Here is an 18,993-nt window from a genome sequence, read left to right as displayed (position 1 = left end):
TTTCTTACCCTCCCCACCCGGGAACCCCTGACACTTACCTGGATCTCTGGTTCAGTCTCAGGCAGGTCCATGCAGTCCCTCTTCTGGCCACTGCAGCACTGTTGCTGCAGGGACTGGAGAGCTGCCAGCCAATCAGATTGGCCGTCAGCTCTCCAAGGCAGGACTTTTTTCTGAGTGATGGCGGAAGTCCCACCTACTGCTAATCAATGCTCTTTTGAGCATAAAATGGCTGCAAGGCAGCCAGAGTCTGCAAGGATGGCTGAGCTTCCAACATCCTAAAAATTCAGGCCCAGGTAAGGATGGAAGATTTCCTCCCCTAAAGGACGTTGGTGAACCAGATGGGCTTTTACAACAATTGATGATGGTTTCATGATCACCATTCTGTGCTTAGATTTTCATTCCAGATTTTATTAATTGAATTTAAATTCCACTAGCTGCCATGATGGGATTTGAACCCACGTCCCCAGAGCATTAGCCTGAGCCTCTGGATTACTAGTCCAGTGATGTTACCACTACACCACCATGTCCCATAACCTCCCAGTTATCTTATTCTAAGCCATAGCTAATAAAGGCAAGATGCCTACTTGACCCCCCCTCATCACCCCTTGAATTCTAAAAGTGGAAGGCTTATGCTGGATTGTGGTTCCATGGATGCAGCCACTTTATTAACCTCACTCAAATGGCTATTCTGGATGTGTTAGCTGATCAGTAACTGTTGACAGACTATTCAACTGCAAAGGGCTCAACAGTTGAACTGAATATTGTCCTTGCCCAGTTCCCGGCAACAGTCTTGGCCAATTCCCTTCCCCCCCACCTCCTCTGCATTCCACCACATTGCAGCTCTGGAGGAACTTAGGCCAATCACTTCGAGTTGCTGGTCTGACTGCAATTTGCAGGCCAGTGCTCAAATCTCTGGCCTTTTTTTTGACACTTTAGGGCTCAATTTATCGTACATCCCAAGTTAGTGCATTTACCAGCTGAACCAGGATGGGGCGGGGAAGAGACAATGCCAGATGTTAAATTTTTTTAATTAACCACAACAGGTCAATATTAATAAGTTTTGATGTTCAGTGTTGGATTATCCCAGTAATAGTCACATATAGAAAAATAGTCATCAGTTACAGGTCTTGTTAAATTGTTATATTGTTGTACTACTCATAAAGAGCTAGGAACTAATTATAATGTGAATATATATCCCGAGGTGCCATGTTTCACTGCTGCATTGCAGTCATGGACTGAGTAATAATGTTATCAGTTTATCAGTAAACCAGCCTCAGAGAGCAGCACGAAATACACTCGGTGAAGCTCCAGCGTTCTGAGTCTGAAGTGTGATTATTTCTAATTTATGGGAACTAGAAGACATAACAGGCCTCGCCATTCTTTTCACAGGCTGTGTAAAAGCCAGCTTGTAAAATGAGCATCAGTGCCAGAATTGTTCAAAATGTTGGGTTAGTTCTTGAACAAGCTTCACAGATGGTGCACAGCACATACCAAACATTATTTGGTAGATTGTTGAGCCCACCCGCCAAACCACCACCACAATGTCTCCGCCTGAACTTGAAGTGAACGGGTAGATTAGACGGTGACCCCAGAGGTCAGTGGGTACAAGGTTTGATATCTCTGTGCATTGCGAAGAAACATTGTTACTTGCTACTCAAAAATAAGGGACTGTGATTGGCAGTGTACTTCTCAACACCAACAGGCCTGTCCTGACAAGCAAGCCAGTAAAGGTATGCTTTAGTAATGTTGCAGACACCACAAGCCAAGCACAACAGAAGAAGCTCCACCCAGTGGGTTCTCATGGGATGATGTAGCTCAACTCATGTCATACTCCGATTTAGCATTTACTGCTGCTCCAATTGAGAATGACTGGCTTAGTACAGACCAAGGTTTAAATTAGGGTTGCCAACTGTAATCAAACGGATCCCTAGAGGTTTCATCACATGACATTCCCCACACCCATCCCCCCCACAACCCCCAACCTCCAGCCATTAACCAGCCAACACACCCATCCTTGTGACGCACTGCCTTCCTATGCAAAAGACTCATTACCCAATTGGGTGTCAGCCAAATAGCCTTCCGCATCCACCCACCAATTTTCAATATTTTTATATCTGGTAAAGAGAAGTGTTCAAAGAAAATTAAAAAAACAACACTTATTCATGTTCCTATGATTTTTCTTCAGGGTTGCACACAGCAGTGTCCTGGAGATTGATCTTCACTTCCTGGAGACTCCAAGGCAATCCTGGAGATTGGCAACCCTTGTACAAGACCTGAACCAGATAGAGGTGCTAAGAATGTAACCAAGTGGGCATACTTAACAGTGTAGAGAACCACTGCGGGAAATAGCTTCTCCCTGCCCTATTGGTGGCAAAGTTAACCAGATACCAGCTCTCCCAACAGCCAACTGATCCGAACAGCTCATGTTAGCTGACCTCAGCTGGGATACCAGTGGGGCACCATAGCTGGCCTTCATGCCTGGGTTAGGGAAGTGGGAGTAGCAGAAATCAGCCTTGGCTCCTGCTCCAGATCACTATTCAGTAACTGCAAATGTAACCGAAAGTGAGCAGCGTCAGAGGAAGTAAAACCTCCACATGTTGGAAGTCAAACATTGACAGGAAGTACTAGAAACACACAGCAGGTCAGAGAAAAGGCAAGTTAACATTTCAATTATAAGCTGTCATCAAAGGAGTCAACCCTAGCCTGACTGGTAGCACTTTTGCCTGAGTGAAAAAAGTTGTGGGTTTAAAATCCCATTCCAGGCTCTTGAGCACAAAATCCAGGCTTACACCCCAGTGCAGTACTGGGGGATTTCGCCTACCCCTTAGATGAATGCAAAAGATCTCGAGGCAAAGATAAGTTTATGTGGTGACCTGGTCAATATTTAGCCCTAAACAACATCACAAAAAAGAATGATCAGGTCGTTACCTCATTGCTGTTGTGGGAGCTTGCTGTGCACTGATTGTTTGCCATGTTTCCTACATAGTCACTATACCACATTGACAATAAAGTACTTCAGGATGTCCTGAGATTGTGAAGGAAGCTAAATAAATGCAAATTTGTTCCTTTTATCAGAACTTTCTAGATACCGGTGAAAAAAAAATCCTTGCTCTGTGCAGGGCTGTGTATATATTTATGCTAGATTTCATGACACCATTTAAAGAACAACAGATCATTCTCCTAGCTTCCTGGCAACTATCTTCCATCAACCACTACCACATGATCTGGCCATTTATTTCCCTGCTAGATGCAAATTGGCTGCCGTATTTGCCTACCTATTAATGACTAGTTCAAATGGGAGAGGTATACTGGACTGAGCCACAATGTAAAGCTGGTCCATATCTGACTGCCAATCCAATCCCAATCTCAAAGCCGTGGGGTACAGGTAGGCAGAATGCACAGCATAACAAAACAAACCGAATTGTTAACCCCAGCCCCAGACAGTGACTCTTGCTGTTTCTTAGTTTCAGGGGCACCCACAGCCTTCCACTAACTTGGTCAAGATGCCATGTCAGCTGAGAGAAGGGGTGTTGGCAGGCCATTTGGACATTGGGAGGGTAGCAGAGGGTGTCAGAACCAAGTCTAAATTTGTCTACTTCTAACATTCATCCTCCAGCAGAGGGAGTGAAAACTGTTGTGGATTCCCCACCAGCCCAGGAGACATTGCGGAATGATTTCCAACTCTCTGGGGTGTCTTGCGCAATGCCACCTAGATCCTGTCAATAGCTGAAAAGATTGTCTATGGAGCATGGGTGAGAGGTGGGGAAAGAAGTTAAAAAGATCTGTATGGATAGGTCATTAAGTACCTGGGCCCCTGGATCCAATTGCTTGGCTCACCACTATACTTTGCCAATGTTTTCTGTTTTTATTTCCAGAGAACCAAAAAGGCTTAAAGCAACATAAGAGCCCATTGAACCCATAAAAATGCAGTGGGTTGGGCAGCGTCTGTGGAGAGAAACAGAGTTAACGGCTGGTTTTTCATCCTTGAGATGGCTAGCGGAGTCGGAAAATTTCCCAGCTTGTCGCACCCACCTTGGGAAAAAGCACCAAAAAAGATGAGATTTTCATTGGTGGGGGTGGGGTGGGATGGACTACAGTCAAGCCAGCTGACCCAGGAAAGAGTTTGGAGGCAGTCATAGGGGCTGCCGGGTACACAAGTGAGCTGTTTATACTGGCAGCCCAGTTATAATGAAAAAATTAAGGCCTTCTAGCCCTCATTCCCTCACACCCCCTCAGCTACCACACATTCCTCAAGCCCCATCCATGCTGCTTCAAGCCCCTCATGCACAACCCATGGCAACTTATGCCCCTATACCAAGGTATGATCCCCTCACCCATTCTCTATAGCCCCTCATGTTAAGCTTTGGCACTTCCATGTCCATTCACCTACCATACACTGGAATCAATGAACCCCCTATAGTGACAGTAGGGTGTATAAAAAGCTTTAAAAATAACAGGCATTCATTGATAACTTTCCACCTTTTTTTACTATAGGCCAATAAATCTGTCAATCGTTCAGAACGTTTAAAATACAAATAGCAGAAACTGCAAGCACTTGAAACCTCTTCATCTTGTGTAAATAAACATAGTGCAACTGACAGCCTAGATTAGAGAGCAATAGCAGTCAATCAGGCAATGTTTTCACTGGGTCTCAGGTGTTTTAGAACTCTAATTGATATTAGGGCTTGGCTGAGAGCCCAGAAATCCGTTAGCCTGCTGAAACACTTGAACCTCAGGATTGCTTGATTGACAGTTCTGGCTCTCTGATCTACGCTGTCAATTGCATAATGTTTATTTACACAATATGAGGTTTCAAGTGCTTGCAGTTTCTGCTATTGATATATAATAAAAGGTCTGGATGATTGACACTTTTATCTTAGCAAAGACATACTGGCCTTAGGAGAATCCAGGAACAGTTGACCATCATGACCCCTGAGATGATGTGACACTGAGAAAATATTCCTTGGAGATGAGGATGTTAAGGGCAACTTGATCACGGTATTAAAAATAACAAAGGGAATGGGCAGAGTAGATGGAGAACAATTGTTCTCTACATGTGTATATGTATATATCAAATATATATCAAAATTTAGTTGTTCTATTTTAGGACTAACCTCGGAAGTAAAGATATTAAGGGGTATAGAAAGAGACTGGAAATTAGAATTCGAAGGGTAGAGAGCTGTCACAGCTATAAAATTGATGAATCAGACTAAAGACTTTGAATGGCCAATTCCTACTTTGACACAAAGTAAGTATATATTTAAGATGTTTTTGAGAAATGGGGGAGGGTTGGGGAAGAGGAAGGGCATGTGTTACAGTGCTAGCAAGCTCAAGTAGGAGAAAATTCCAGTAGTTTCTGGATTGTTTGGATTTTTCCCATGAAAATCACACGGTAGAAATTTGATGCTGTGACATTTGATTGATGGCTGACGATGATCACACATCAAATGTAGCCAGTGCGTTCAGAGGAAGGGAATGGACAATTACCATGATAGATTAAGATGATGACAGATGGAGGAGGCTCGAGTAGAACACAAACATTGGCACGGACTGGTTGGACTGAAATTATATTTAGCATGGCAACAGGCCAATGTAATCCAATGCAAAAAAGTCCCTTCCTCTTTCTCTTACCCCCACAGCCCACCTTACCTCCCCACCCCAATATAATATTTTGGAAATGTTAAACTAGTTCTTTTGTGGATTGTGAGAGTTCTTTTACATCATTGAATCTCGTCTATTGGAAGCTCCCATTCATCCAAAGTCAAGTTCTAGTTGGTGGGACACACGGACTTCCAGCTCAACAGGATTGAATAGGAATAATAAAGAAGACCAATGTCCAGGAATGGCTACAAAATGAGAAAAAGGGCTTTCAGCCCAACAACCTGCTGTATACCACCTACCCATCATGGATTTTACACCAGTGCTTTATAAATGCTCTCTGATCCTCAAATATTCAAGCAGAATATGCACCTACTCTCCAATTTCCACATTCCCAGAAGTTAAGTGGAGTTCAAAAGCGGATAAGCCATGATCCAAGTGAGACGTTAAACCAATTGTCCTCTCAATTTGAGGCTAAAGATTCAATGACATTATTTTGAAGAAGAGCAGGGAAGTTATCCCCAGTGTCCTGACCAGTATTAGTCCCTTGACCACTATCACCAAAATAAATTATTTGGTCCTGATCACATTGCTTTTTGTGGGAGCATTCTGTGTACTGGATGAGCTAGATCTTCACTACTCAATCCTGGTTTTTATTTTTCAGACAACACATTCCCTCTTCTGTGCTCCTGATCTCTGTTGCTGCAGTACACAGAACCAAATATAACAAGACACAGCAGAAAAAGGGTGTGCATGACAGATGTCATACAAGTGAGAACTAGGCCGAGTATAGAAAGTTCAGAGAGAAGTGAAAAAAAAGGCAATGAGAGATTATCAGAAGAGACTGGCAGCTAACATAAAAGGAAATCCAAAAGTCTTTTACAGGCATATGAATAATAAGAGCGTAGTTTGTGGGAGGGTGGAGGGGGGGATGGGTGGGTAGGGTGGATTAGGGACAAAAGGGGATCTAAATATGGAGGTAGCGGGAATAGCTGAAATACTAAGTGAATACTTTGCACCTGTCTTTACAAAGGAAGACGATGTTGCCAAAGTCATCGTGAAAGAGGAGGTAGTTGGGAAATTGATTGAGCTAAAATTGAGAATGAGGTATTAGAAAGGCTGGCGGTATTTAAAGTTGATAAGTCACACCACCAGATGGGCTGCTGAGGGACGTAAAAGGTGGAAATTGTGGAGGTATTGGCCATAATCTTCCAATCCTTTTTAGATATGGAGGCGGTATCAGAGAATTGCAAATGTTACACCCTTGCTTAAAAATGGGTGTAAGGACAAACCCAGCAATGACAGTATAATAACATCGGTGGTGGAAAAGGTTTTAGAAATAAGGAGAAAACTGACAGTTATTTGGACAAGTGTGGACTAATTAAGGAAAGCTATGAATTTGTTAAAGGTAAAAACATTGTTTAACTAACTTGATTCCGTTTTTGAGGAGGTAACAGCGTTGGTTGATGAGAGTAATGCAGTTGATATGGTGTACATGGACTTCCAAAAGTCATTTGATAAAGTGCCACATAACAGGATTATCAGCAAAGTTAAAGCCCATGGGATAAAATGGAAAGTGGCAGCATGGATACAAAGTTGGCTGAATGACAGGAAACAGAGAGTTGTAGTGAATGGTTGTTTTTCAGTCTGCTTGAAGATATACACTGGAGTTCACCAGGGATAGTTACTAGGACCACTGCTTTTCTTAACATGGGCGGGGTGGGGGGGTACGGGGTACAATTTAAAACCTTGCAGATGATACAAAACTTGGAAGTATTGTGAACTGTGAGGAGGAAAGTAATAGACTTCAAGGAGACATAAGCAGGCAGGAATAGGCAGACAGATGGCAGATAAAATTTTACACAGGGAAGCATGAAGTGATACATTTTGTAGGAAGAATGAGGAGAGACAATATGAAATAAAGTGTCAATTCTAAAGGGGATGAAGGAACAAAGAGACCTGGGGTAGCCACACACAAATCATTGGAGGGGGTAAGGCAGGCTAAGAAAGTTGTTGAGAAGAGAAACTGGATCCTGGGCTTTATAAATATCGGCATAGAGTACAAAAGGAAGAAAGGTATGATGAACCTTGATAAAACACTAGTTCAACATCTTATATTTACATAGCTCCTTTAATGTAATGAAACGTCCGAAGGGATTTCACAGAAGCATTATAAAACAAAGTACATCACTGAGCTACATAAGGAGATATTAGGTCAGTTGGCCAAAAGCTTGGTCAAAGGGATAGGTTTTAAGAAGGATCTTAAAGAAGAAGCGAGGTTAGAGACTCAGAGGTATAGGGAGGGAATTCCAGAGTTTGGGCCCAGGCAACTGAAGGCATGGCCACCACTAGTGAAGCGATTAAAACTGGGGATGTAAAAGAGGCCAGAATGAGAGAAGCGCAGATATCTCGAATGGTTGTGGTGCTGGAGAAGATTACAGAGATTGGGAAGAGAGATGCCATGAAGGGACATGAAAACATGGATGAGAATTTTAAAATTGAGATGTTGCTTGACCAGGTGCCAATGTAGGTCAACGAGTACAGGGATGATAGTGGAACAGGACTTGCTGTGAGTTTAAGGCAAGGGCAGCAGGGTTTTAATAATCTCAAGTTTACAGGTGGTAGAATATAGGAGGGGGAGGTCTTGTAGCCCAGAAGGTAGCATCCCTATCTTTGAGCCAAAAGCTCTGGCTTTGAGTCCCAATCCAGGACCTGGATGCCCACAGAAGATGTGTTCATAACATGGCCAAACAGGTTGACTATCAACCTGCAAGTCCTTCCAAAATGCCTAGTACCTTGCCAAGCATAATCATAGATCAACACATGGAAGTCCATGGTCACCAAAGCTCTCTTAGGGCATGGTACTTGTAGTGACACCAAGGCTGGGAACAGATTAGCTTAATCCCAGACTGTTGCCAGGCATAGGGATGGAATTGATAGCTAGGGAATTTGGAGCCTGATCTGAAAACAATGGCTTCAGTCTTTCCAATATTTAATTGGAGGAAATTTCTGCTCATCTAGTACTGGATGTTGGATGAGAAGTCTGATAATTTAGCAACAGTGGAGGAGTCGAGAGAGATGGTGGTGAGGTAGAGCTGGGTCTTGTCAGCGTACATTTGAAAACTAAAGCTGTGCCTTTGGTTGATGTCACAGAGGGGCAGCAGGTAGATGAGAAATAGGACAGGGGAACAAGGATCGATCCTTATGGGACACCAGAGGTAACAGTGCAGGAGCAGGAAGAGAAGCCATTGCAAGTGATATTCTGGCTATGATTAGATTGATAAGAATGGGAGTAGGTGAGAGCGGCCCTACCTAGCTGGGTGACAGTAGGAGGCATTGGAGAATGTTTGGCCTCAACTGGAGTAGTGTGTTCAATTCTGGGCATCATACTTTAGGAAGTATGTGATGGCCTTAGAGGGTGCAAAAAGGCTGTACAAGAATGTAACCCTCATCCCTGGAACCAGTTAAATTGGAGAAGCTGGGGGCTGTCCTTCTTAGAATAGAGAATGTTGACAGGAGATTTGTTAGAGGTGTTCAAAATCAAGACAGACCTAGACAGAGTAGATAGAGAGAAGTGTTTCCATTGGCGAAAAGTTTGAGAACCAGAGGGCAGAGATTTAAGGTGATTGGCAAAAGAAGCAATGAGGAAAAATCTTTTTTTACATAGCGAGTTATTAGGCTCTGGAATGTACTACCTGAGACTGTGGTGGAGTTAGATTCAATCATGGCTTTCAAAAGAGAATTGGATAAGCACCGAAAGAGAAAACATTTGCCGAGTTGCTCCTTCAGAGAGCTGGCACACACATGATGGTCTGAATGGCTATCTTCTGTACTGTAAACCATTCTATGATTCTATAGGAAGAATTTTTGGGTCAGTGAGCGGGGGTGGGGCCCACTCGCCGACTTGTAAAATGACGCATGGTGACGTCAGGCGGGCGTCCCGATGTCACCGCGCATCATTTTGGTTTTCAGTTTGGCGGGTGTGCAGCCGACTTGGCTGTGTGACCGCCGAACTATCAAAGGCCTACCAAGGCCTGTTGAAAACTAATTGAACTAATAAAATGAGCTGCCCGTCCAGATTTAAAGTTAGTGGGCAGGTGAAGAGCCCAGGCGGCCTTCGCATTTTTCATGGAACCTCATCCAAAGGCAGGATGAGATTTCATGAAGTGTTTAAAAATTCAATAAAATTTTAAAAAAATCATTCACATGTCCTGGCTCATGTGACACTGTCACATATGGGGACATGTTTTAAAAGTTTTTAATTTCTTTATTTAGATGTTTAAAACTTAAACTAATCTCCCTAAGGCACAGAGGTGGAGGATATCACTGCCATCCTAGGCAAGCAAAAAATAACCTTTCGCATCATTCCCATGGATGTTGTTCTGGGTTTTAAACACCAGATGAGTTTAATCTCTACATTCAGGGGGAGGCAGTTTTAAATACGATGCCTATCATCCAGTTTCCCCCCCCAAATTATAGCATTAGTCAAGTTTGATTGTCATTCTCTGATGGGTCTCCTACCATCCTGCCATACAGTCTGGGTTCCATCTTCTTTAAGCTACAAATAGCTATGTGCCCTTTGCTTTGTGAGAAGTCTGAATGCAAGTTTATTTTTGACTGTGACATGAATTAGAAGACATGCAGTGGCCATTACGGATATAAACGAAGACTAATATCCTACTTCAATAGGACACTAATGAAGACAATCTCAGCAATATTGACAGCACAAAGATTACTGTTAAACTCAGTTTGACATTATACAAGTTTTTAGTGTCAAATCAGATGCCAAAGGTGGCACTGTTCCCAACGACAACAGGAAGGAGATTTCCTTCTCCCAGTGTATCTTGCTCTGGTGTCAGGTCAGGCATTGCTTATTACAATGTGGTTTTGGGGTGAAGTGGCTTCACACCAACACAACTGTCGTAGTGTAAAATACAGCCTGAATCCAGCACCAAGGTCTGACCTGATGCCAGGAGGAAAATACTCTGGGAGGAGAAAATCTCACTCCTTCTCTCTTTGTGACCTGATTTATACTGTCATAAGTTTAGCACCAACATATGCTTCACACTGAGTCTAAACTTGTAGTGTAAATATCCTGTAAAACAAGATTCACAACAGGAACAATGTCAGCTCAACAGCAGTGAGTGACTTTGAGCAGTTAATTGTGAACAGTAGGTTGATCTAACCTGCTGCATCTACATGTTAGTGCTCGGAATGCTATAGTAACACTGCATCTCTGTAGGTGTGGAATGTCAGATTCTAATTTCAAACACAGCAGTCTTTGGATAACAGGAAGCAACATGCCTTGCAAAGCTTTTTCTAGCTGCGGTATGTCAACCATTTACACTGACAACTCAAAACTTCATTTTCTCTCCAGCTTCAGGTCGGCTCAGTTGGGAGCACAGTCACCTCTGGGGTCAGGAGATGATGGATTTCAGCAAAACCCGTCTTGGCACGCCGGTGCAATACTGTGGAAGTGCTATGCAGTCAGTCGGACATACCATCTTTCAGATGAGACATTAAGGGATCATATCTGTAAGCTCAGGTGGATGTTAAGGTCCCAAAGCACTACACAAAGTATCCTCGCTTCCTAGCCAACATTCCTTGTCAACCATCAGATGAATTGGTCATTCATTTCATAGCACATTGTGTGACTTTGCTAGTACAGAATGATTACTACATTTACCAATCTGATAAGTGACTTAATTTCCTGAGGGAAGTCATTGTGTGAAGCATTTTGAAATGCTTCTATGTGAAAGATGCTGTACAAATATTAGCATAAAACCAGTTGGCACGCTGAATAGAGGCAGGAAAGGGATTATGGTTTGAACTCTGATGTTTCTACAGTTAATACAAATAATTCTATTTCCTAATAACTGATTTCTCCAAATCACAAGGCACGGAAGTAAATAGTTAAAAATGAAGTGTTTTTGAAAGAAAACTTTGGTGTTGACTTTACACTTTCAACATTTCTGGGTGGCCCTTTTGAAAACCGAGTGTGGTTCAAGACTTAGCAGTATCTAGTACAGCCTAAGCTGGTGCAAATCCTGGTTAAAAATAAAGGAAACTGTTGGAACTTGAGTGGTATATGTTTGGCGGAGTATGATGCAAATATCATGTAATAGGCAAAAGACAGATGAATCTTTGGAAACTAAAAAACTATGTCTATCCCTTTAGGATGATGCCAAGTCCCTCAGTTATGATTCTCTAGAGTCCATTTATATTAAAATTCTCATCCCTGCCTCTGTAACCTCCTCCAGCCCTAAAAACCTCCAAGATCTCTGGCCAATGCCAGCCTCTTCTGCATCCCTGATTTTTCTCGCTCCATCATTTGCAACTGTGTCTTCTGCTGCCGAGATCCAAAACTCTGGAATTCCCTCCCTAAACCTCTCCGCCCCTCTATTTCTCTTTTCTCCTTTAAACCTACCTCTTTGACCAAGCTTTTGATCATCTGCCCTAATATCACCTTATGTGAGTCAGTGCCAAATTTTGTTTGATAACAGTCCTGTGACATGGGATGTTTTGGCTTGTTAAAGGTATGATATAAATGCTAGTTGTCATATCAATGTTTCTCAACAAATCAATCCTCAAGTGAATAAATTCTGCTGACTTCGCTAATTAATTCCAATTTCTAAACTATGCTCGCTAAGATTTGAATCTTTCAACAGTCACCAATTTGTAGTTTGGTAGTACAGAACTTGAGTATTGCTGAAATAAAAAGAGACATTTGAGCACATGGACACAGCATTGCTATTGATATGCAAGTCCTGTATGATCTTTGCAAACGTGAAGGAATCCTTCACTCTGTATGTGGAAAACTTGCTTAAAACTGGTTGCAATAATTTGCCCAACCATTTGGCCAATTCACGCTGTGCAGAACCGGTCATAGAAAAGATAGGGTGATGTCACTTTACGTCCTATCTTATCTATGCCTATCCTAACCTTTGCTGTATTTAAATCTGCAGCTGCATATAATAATTTCCTTACATGTCTTAATGGGCTCCATCCTGCGCTCAAATTCACCTTTGAAATGGAGCAGTTAGATTAACTCCCCTTCCTTGACGTACTAGCTAAGGAATCTGCCAGGGGGATCTCTACCACAAGCCTGTCTTGACTGGTCAATACATACGTTGGGATTCCTACAATTCCACACGCTAGAAGATTGGCCTCATCGGCAACTTCGTAAATAGGGGGGCCCGAGCCATTTGCTTACCATGCAAGCTTGATGCTGAAATAGGGCATATCAAAGACACCCTGCGGAGTAATGGCTACCCTGATCAGATCATTTTGCACTGTATATCACACATGATATACTCATGAATGAGCTTAAGGCCATCACTTTCAGCACTGAAAAGTGTCCAGACTACATCAGATTATCTTGGAAGGACAAGGTATCTCAAAAATTTGAGCAACAGGTAAAGCTAGCTGGTTCATGTTGCTACTATGTAGAAGCGACACGAATGGTATTCACCACTAAGAATGCTGCTTTCAAGCCAAGAAGGCGTTCTGCCTATTACACAAATGAGTAATGTGATATATGAATTTCAGTGCCAGCGTGATGCTTGGTATGTAGGCTGTACGTCCCAAAGACTGGCGGATCATATCAAACAGCATAACACTTCCATCGTTCGCAACAGACAGGATACAGACCATACCCAACCAGTCCGTGCTTGCAAAACTCAAAACACAGTGTTCAACATTAGATGTGATTTCACAGTTAGACAACATTTGCTAAATAATCCTCAGTGTGCTACAAATTATGCTGACAACCAATTTAAGGTCGTCAGTTAGGCTTGTTGTGTGGTGCATATGCATGTTCTGGAAGTTACATATATTAATACACCAGGGCCCTATTCTTTGCAGACAGAAAGAACATGTACACACATTGTGCCTGTTTGAGCTAAACAATATATATGACAGCCATTCACTGGTTCTTCCTCAGGGCAATGCCTTGACCAATCAAGAGTCAAGCTGCCTGGTTTAAATTTCAAACAAAGCTTGGCAGTTAACTGTCAGTCACAATCAACTGGTGTAGTCTCCATTGCAATGCCTCTACCAATCTGAGTCTACTTTCCAACCAATCGGAACTCTCTTCTCATACAGTATAAATTTGTTGTTTGCCCTTGCATGGTATTCCTGGTGAGTGCAAGGCAAAAAGCTTTGGAAAAATGTATTTTTTTCAGCAATAGTCAACAATTTGTTCAGATCAACTTTGCTGATTCCATTTATAATCCTGAAAATTAAAATCAAGAGTTTTTGCTTCTCCAAACAGGAGGCCCCCTTTAGCTTGCTCCAACTTTCCACAGAATTTAGATTCCTGTCGTCTTCTTGGGTTAAAGGGTCACCCTTTGAGGGCAATATCATCACTAAAAAGGATATTTGAGAAAGGCCAGGATTCATTTGACTAAACAGCCAGAGTTGCCCGAAAGCCTCAAATCTTGGTTGTCATTTTCACCAATAGATAGCCAAAACAACATTTTAAATTTCAAGGCCCTTCCAACAATGACCAACAGAAGCAATAGTTGGCACCTGTCAAAGCTATGGAACCTCAAGGGGGGAAATATTAGTAACGCACCATAAATAACTAGTGAGTAATCTAATCAGAGTGAGCAGGTGTAACAGTTGAAATCTGCCAATTTTTAAAAGAATGTCTTCATACCAACAAGGAAATTTCACGGATACCAGTTTCTTGGTAATATAGGAATATTCTGGGCAGATGACCATTGGTCCATATGAACTACTTTTCCATGTCTCCATGTGAAAATATATAGTCTCAAAGGACTTTGGACTCATCCTGCGTATTACCACACCCCCAATCCGACTCGCCTACTCCAACACACTTCTTGCTGGTCTCTCAACCTCCACAAACATTAGCCAAGCTTTGAGTCACTCCTCCTGGCTCCATATCTATTTTCTTTACATCCCTCAGTGAGGCAACTTGTAATTTTTTTGTGCACACCAAAGGTTCTGTATAAATGGAAGTTGCTGTATAAATGGAAGCTGCTATAAGGCTCCTTAAAGTTTCTTCACTTTAGATTGTACAGTTAAAGTTTCTCTACTCTTTCCTTGTACTTCATTCCCTCACACTTGGGATCAGGCTTGTTACATCAAATTTACACCACAGAAACATGCCATTCAGCCCAACTAGTCAGTGTTAGTGTTTACACATCACACGTGCCTCCTGCCACTCTATCTAACTCTATCAGAAGGTCCTTCTATTCCTCCCTCTCTCATGTACTTATCTAGATTCCCCTTAACTGTGTCTATGTTATTTGCCTCATCTCCCCCATGGGGTAGCAAGTTCCACATTCTAACCACTCTCTGGATAAAGACGTTTCTCCTGAATTTCCTACTGCATTTATTCGGGACCATTTTACATTTCTGATCCCTGGTTTTGTAGATTCTCTTTTCACCCTCTCCAGTGTGGTATGGTGATCAGAATTGCAAACAGCATTCCGAGTATTCAGTGCATTGTAAAATTCTCAGCATATAGCTGCCATGTTGGAATGTAAGTGAATGTGGGGAGGGGTCAGGAAGGTGGGGAGGGGGGTGGGTAGTGTAGCACTGGGAGCCTGGGATAGTTAGTATTCTTCCAAGGAACGTATAAACCCCACAAACCATGACCTTCCTATCAACTTTTATGGAAGCTGCATCCAGTAACTTCATAACTATAACATTGTTTGATTTTTCCTTTGTATTTCCATCTCTGCAGTTCACAGTTCACTGCCAATATTATTAACCTATTCATTGTTTGATGAATGCAATTTAACACCTTTTTATTCATCAACCACTTAGGGAAAAATAAGCTTCAGCGATTCCATTACAGCAGATTCAAAAGGTTGTTTTTCTGACGTGCCATTTCTATTACAAGTGTAGATTAGATTTCTACTCCCACTCTGGAGGCATTGCGGTAATGTAAAGGCACTTTTGTAATCATACTAAACATTCCTGGGGAGAAGGGGAGGTGCTCAAATATAAACTCATCATTTTCATGTACTGCTGTGTCTGTTTATATTGATCTGCTCCTGCTACCACTCCCAACAGAACCTGTTCAAAGTCAGAGACTCCTGAATTCCTTTCACAAGATGGATCAGATTGAGGAAGCCCGTTCAGCCCATCCTTGCAAACCCATCAATTTATTCCCCCGTTCACGTCTTGCAAGCTTTGGGCAGAATTTTCCATTCTGGGGATGGTGGCTGGTGGGAAAGTTGGTGTGATTCTGCTGGGCGGCAGGCTGGGTGAACACATGTGATCTTCTGCTTTTCAGCTCATTAATTATAGATTGGTGAGGAGCTTGGTGAATCTTGTGGTGGCGCAGGCAGGAGTCGCCTGCCCTGCCATTACCTCATGGGGCCAAATGTCCTGGAATCATATTTAGAGGGTATCTAGATGGACATTCACTCATTGCAGGCCAGGAGCGCTGCACCACTCCTCCAGAGTCCTTGCAGCCACAGCTCCTACTGGAGAAGCTAGCTGGTGTGAGCAACCACATCCCAGGACATGCGAAGACACCTCCGGCATTGCCTTTTGCTCATCTCTAGATAAGAGCACCACCGGCGATACACCCATGGTCGAGCTAATTCTCACTGTTGAAATGGTCCATGTTCGCCGTCCTCTTGACCTTAGAGGTCCTACTGCCTCTTGCGGCTGAAGCCCCCGTTCCTCGTGGCCCTGTGCCATTTGGCGATGGGCCCTCCTCCTCTTCATCTGCATGGCGGCCATCACTAAGGCAGGGTTGCCTGTAGCCTGCATCTTTGACTCCTCAGTGGATATGTGAACGAATTGAAGTGATACATTTAGTGAGTGAGTATGTCCTTTAGTTTTCCCACTATCTCATAGCCAGCAGGCCAGTGCTAAGCCCTTCATCTGGCCTCCATCTAGACATGGCATCCCCCTACCACCCATTCCAGGTAAAGGACATCCTACAGGACCAGGGATGGGTTTTCCTCCCATTCATACATGACCAGGGTGATTAGAACCATGTGAAAGGAGCCTCACACGGACACTTTTCTGCTTGTTTCTACTACCCTCAGAACTCTATGGACAGACCATTGCCTTGGCAGCATAGAAAGACTAACTGTATGATCCTTTGTCAGCCATAAACATTTACCCAGGAGGATGGAGATTTGGAATCGCGAGTTGGCTGCCGTCCACCAGCTGTGCACCTTGGAGGCATTCCACCTCCCTCCCTCCCTTCATCCCAGTCTCTGACTCAGCTGATGGCAAATGGCACAGAATGAAAGGCAGTTCAACATTGAGATCCCAGCAAGGTGGATGGGACCCATGAGTCGGGAAAAAACCTGCTGCAATGCAGGCTTCACCACAGAAAGGAGAACACAAGTGAGCATCTTTGACATTCAGTTGTCTCAATTATTAGCGTGCCCCTTTAACTGGCCATATGTGCTGACCTTGAACTCCACCCATCTGAAAAGACCCTTCTCCCAACTCGAGGGACCTCATTGACTAACGAACTGTGTGGTCAAGGTCTATTTGGAAAAATAGTGCACGTCACCTTTCAAACTCACTCTGCCACCTTCTACCCTCCCCCCTGTAATCCACCAACTTCCCCCAGTCACCACAGACACACCCAATATCACCATTCCTCTCCCTGCTGTCACCCCTTGAGCCTCCCCTGTTACCTTGGATTCTATGACGATCCACTTCCACATGCATTTCCTCCCCTCAGAGCCGACAACCCATTACCTTCCCCATGCCCACCCTGACCCTGCCCCCTCCCTTATCCGGGCCACCTGTCTTGTCCACCTCCATGACATACCTGATGAGACCTTCACCTACCAGACTCTCACCCCTGGACCTGTCACCCTACCGCATCCCACGTCCCCCCCGACTGTGACTGTCCTTTGCTATCACCAGTACCATGAGTAATTCCCCCAGGACCCTACCATCGACACCACTGACCCCGCCCTCTAAAACACTCCCGCTTCCCGGACATTCTCTCCCCACTCAACCTTTCCCTGACAAATCCTGCCTCTATCCCCGGGCACTCTCCCCACACTTCCCTGGTAAGCCTGCCTCCAATGTCCAGCCTTCACTCCACCCTTCCTCACCACCCCCCACTGCCCCTTCCAGCCTTTGCCTGCCTCCCTTGTCCAACCTTGGCACAGTGTTTGCTAATGACACTCGAGTGAAGTTAAGCAAGGTCCCCAAGAAGGAGAAAACAACATCTACGGACCTCAAAGTCATGGAAGAAGTGAAGCTCGCCAGGTGCACACCACTTATACACTGCCATGAAACAGACCGTCCTAATTATCTGCTGGTGGGGCATTCAATTTGGAGGTGGAACGTAATTCCGGCAAGTTGGCCTTTTGATGAGCATTCATGATACGCAAACGAATGCAAATGTGGTTCCCAATGTAGATCCATAGGAATCTCGAGCTGCTTTTAACCTGCCGTCAAAGTTGGGAGAACAAAATTCCAAACCGTATTCCCACCAGCGGAAAACACCAAATTCCGTGCCCCCGCCCGCTGCTGGCAGGAGCGGAAAAATTCCACCCTTTGTGTTCAATTATTTTAGACAATTTTTTTACTCAATTACCCTAATCAAAAGTCTATTTCACCTGTTGATCACTCTATGTTGAGATCTTCCAAGATCAGCCTTAAATTTACCATCCACCATTTTTGGCCCATTGTCACAGTTAAACTTAAAGTGGTGACTGGATATACCATTCAATATCTTATATACTTCTATTAGGTGCCCTGCTAATCACCTCTTTTCAAGGGCAAGAACAGGCGATAAGTGAAAAATTTCACCTCTGGACTTCTAAATTGAGGTCTGATGGCAACTCATGAGACTCAGGAAAGATCTGGGGCTGAGCTGCATTGGATAAACATAGGTCAAGTCCCTTGTGTTCATTAGCAGCAATAACATGTTAAGAGTTTGTTAGTAATCAGACAAGTTAAAGCTCCCTCAACTGAGGCAACACAAGTGTCTTCAGAGGCGTTACCCTTATGAGGAGCATTTCTGAGGGGCTTCTGGAGACATTGTTGATCTTTACAGATCCTCTGCCATCAGCAGGGAAAGACCCTGACCAGAAAACTGAAGTTACAAACACAATTTTTAGCAAACCATCAGGGTTAGTCAAGGAAGGTGGCACACAATGAAGGTGGACATGTCAGTTGACCAATGACAGGAGAGTGGGGCTGGGCAGTTGCAGGCAGCTGGTCATGTGGTGATAACTTAAGGCAAATGTCCAGAGTCAACAACCCTAGCAACCATGTGACCACAAGAATGTACGCTTGAAGTTGCCATTGCTGAATCTGCTCCACAGTCTAACAAGGGGCAAATCCCAAATCCTGGTGCCCTCATCTAACACTAAATTAGGTTCATAAAGTGAATGGGCTTTAAAAATGTAATTTTCAATTTCTACACTTAAG

At 43.5% G+C, this 18,993-nt stretch overlaps 1 protein-coding gene across 7 annotated transcripts in view; it reads right to left on the bottom strand.

Moving 5' to 3' along the window:
- The window catches only part of tnfaip8l1 (tumor necrosis factor, alpha-induced protein 8-like 1), a 55,455-nt gene that overhangs the window by 3,176 nt on the left and 33,286 nt on the right, over nucleotides 1-18,993 (bottom strand). The window contains exon 1 of one of the 7 annotated variants that reach the window (XM_078555706.1): nucleotides 39-250. The exons of the other annotated variants lie outside the window; for them this stretch is intronic. The gene's annotated coding sequence lies outside the window, so the exon portion shown is untranslated. Of the gene's footprint in view, nucleotides 1-38; nucleotides 251-18,993 lie in introns of those variants that run through there. 7 annotated transcript variants of the gene reach the window in all.

Source organism: Cetorhinus maximus, chromosome 13, assembly GCF_964194155.1.
Source record: "Cetorhinus maximus chromosome 13, sCetMax3.hap1.1, whole genome shotgun sequence".
In the NCBI taxonomy this organism is placed as follows: Eukaryota; Metazoa; Chordata; class Chondrichthyes; order Lamniformes; family Cetorhinidae; genus Cetorhinus; species Cetorhinus maximus.
The sequence above is the reverse complement of the archived record's forward strand: the minus strand, read 5'-3'. Positions and strand labels throughout refer to the sequence as shown.